Genomic DNA, 3,002 nt, shown 5'->3' on the forward strand with positions numbered 1-3,002 from the left:
CGCCACTTCCCTTCTCTTTTCCTCTTCAATTTCGAACCTTGAGTGAATGAGTGAGTGCCCACACACATCAAGTGGTATCTCAATCATAGTGTGTAAGACTGTAGGAGATTCCAAACAATAAGAAGGAGATTCAGCATCAAAGGAAGGAGAGAAAGAGAGTTAGGTTCAGATCTTGGTGATGCTCTGCTACAGAAAGGAATCAAGGGCTAGAGATCTGAATGGAAGGAGTCATTATATTCCGCTGCACCCAATGTAAGGTTTCCTAAACTTTATATGTGTTTATTTCATTGTTTTAGAATTCATATTAGGATGTTAATAAAACATACATGGTAGTAAATCTAAATCCTGGTAAAATATTTCCAACATGCCCCTCATCCCGAGGCGACTCCCACTACTGCTTCTCAGAGTCAGGCCATTGAGACCCTGTCGGTCGCAGCTGGAGAAGCTAGCTCTGAATTTTCCCAAGCATATGAGGTTGCTTGTTGGCACAAACTTCAAACTCCCCAGATTGGGATTTTCTCAATCTTTGGAGTCCAAAGGAGATGCTTTCAAAGACCTTGGACTGTCACATCATGGTATGTCAGCTTTGTTAATATAATTATATTATCTTTTTATACCTCTTTTATATTCATCTGTTTGCAATTCGCCAGGCTTCTTTGCCATATTAGAAGGTTCAACATTTTTCTCTACTCGACTTTGGATTGAAGTGGGCTCATTTTTATCCTTAGCTTCCTCCTCGTTTGACTCCAGAACTTTACCACTCCTCAAGATTACCGCCTTGCAATGCTCCTTTCCATCTCTTCTTGGATTTTCAGTATCACTAGGCAAAGTACCTTGTGGCCTATTTCGAAGCTCATTAGCTAGTTGCCCAACTTGATTTTCTAGAGTTCTCATAGAGGTTGCTTGACTTTGGATTGCAGTGTCATTCTTCGCCATATAACTCTCAGTTCTTGTCATGAAATTTTCTGTCTTGGCCATGAAATCACGCATCATACTCTCAAGAGAACTTGTTTGGACACCTTGTTGTTGTCTTTGTTGAAAGGCTTGTTGGGAAAAACCAGGTGGAAAGTTGGATCTAGGAAGCATAGATGAATTACTAGTACCAGCCCCTTGATTTCTGTATGCCAAGTTTGGGTGTTGCTTGTATGTTTGGTTGTAGGCATTCTGACTTCCCATGTAAAACACAGATGCAGGATTGAATGGGCAATTGTCAAAGGTATGAGCCTCACTACAAAAAACACAAGAAACCTCCTCAAGTTGTCCCACAGGCGAGGAAACATTTTGTTGACCCATTTGTTGACCCATGCTCATATTTTTGATCATATTTGACATAGAAGCAACTTGGGCAGATAAAGCAGTAATGGCATCAACTTCAATAACACCGGCAACCTTCTTCCCCAAAGGTACTCTAGTAGTGGGCCACTATTGTTCTTGGAAATTCTCTCAATAATATCATAGGCCTCATTATAGGACTTGGCAAGTAAAGCACCATTTGCCGAAGCATCAACCACCATTCGAGTATGAGCATTGAGACCGTTGTAAAATGTTTCCATTTGGATGCAATGAGGAATACCACGGTGAGGGCATTTCCGCAAAAATTCCTTGAACCTCTCCCATGCCTCATACAAAGACTCATCTTCAAATTGTTGAAAGGAAGTTATTTCCTTCCGGAGCTTGGCATTCTTAGTGGGAGGAAAATACTTCATCAAAAACCGCTCCGCTAATTCTTGCCAAGTTGTGACTGACGCAGAAGGCAAGGAGTTCAACCAAGCTCGGGCTTGATCTCTCAAAGAATAGGGGAACAACTTTAATCTCAATGCATCCTCCGTAACTCTGGGCAATTTGAAAGAATCACTCACCTCCATAAATAGACGAAGGTGAAGGTGAGGATCTTCGGTGGGTATCCCACTAAACTGTCCCACAGTTTGAAGCATCTGGAACATAACTGGCTTCAACTCAAACTGTGGAGCTTGAATTTCTGGCCTCACAATGCCCGGATTGAGCTCATTGAAAAGAGGTGTTGCGTATTGTCGGATGATTTGATCTCTATCATCCGCCATAATCACTGCATTTCGACCATTATTAGGGGCCATTTCCCCTTGAGCTCGTCGTCCATTTCCTTGGTCATCCATCATTTCTATTTCCCCTTGAGCCCTATGTTGAGCTCTTCTTCTCTCTCTGAATGTGCGCTCAATTTCGGGATCAATAGGATATAGATCAATATTAACAAATTCTTGGTACTCGTTCATATAAAATTTTCACCTGCCAATGCACAAGAGTCAGCAAAAATGAGTACAAAATAATAGACTAAATTGCAAGCTAATTGACAATTACAACAAAATATATTTACAGTCCCCGGCAACGGCGCCAAAAATTTGTTGTGTAAAAATTAGATACGCAAGTGCACGTAGTCACAAACAAGTAATACAATGATACGTAATGAGTATCGTCTCCACAAGGACTGTAAAAATAAAATTTCTATTGCAAAAGTTAATTACCAAGCAAAAATGCCTAAAAAGGAGTAAATGAATCAACTAAATAAACGAGAAAACAAGTAAATTAACTCAAAAGTGGATGCAAGATGAAAATAAAATTAGTTGTAAGCTTTTGAAATGTGAAAGGTTTGAATTATTGAATCCCCCTATGTTTAGCAAAAACTGTGCGTTTTGCTGCAGCAAAAAGTTAGCAAATCTTTAGCAAAAATCCCAGGTTAACAAGAACTCCATTAAAGTGCACAAAACTCTTTCAAATTTTATGCAATCAATCCTTGGACCTGTTCAAACATATTCCTATGCCAAGCAAGCTCAAGAATACCATTTCAAGCATAGTTCTCAATTGTTACACAAGGATATAACATATTCCTACGTTATTTCAAATCTAATCTAAAAAAGATTAAGAACTTGTGTCATTCAAGCTAAGTCCATTACATTTAACCTTTCCAGAATTAAATATAACTCAATAATCAAGCTATTGGTGGCCAAACAATATCAAGAAACTAGCAA

General features: G+C 39.3%; 1 non-coding gene across 1 annotated transcript; it reads left to right on the forward strand.

The window, feature by feature from the left end:
• Positions 1–1,569: 1,569 nt before the first annotated feature.
• LOC115715510 (small nucleolar RNA R71) lies at positions 1,570–1,676 on the forward strand. The gene has a single exon (XR_004011378.2). It is a non-coding gene; the product is annotated as a small nucleolar RNA R71 (small nucleolar RNA).
• The last annotated feature ends 1,326 nt before the right edge of the window (positions 1,677–3,002 follow it).

Source organism: Cannabis sativa, chromosome 4, assembly GCF_029168945.1.
Source record: "Cannabis sativa cultivar Pink pepper isolate KNU-18-1 chromosome 4, ASM2916894v1, whole genome shotgun sequence".
NCBI lineage: Eukaryota > Viridiplantae > Streptophyta > Magnoliopsida > Rosales > Cannabaceae > Cannabis > Cannabis sativa.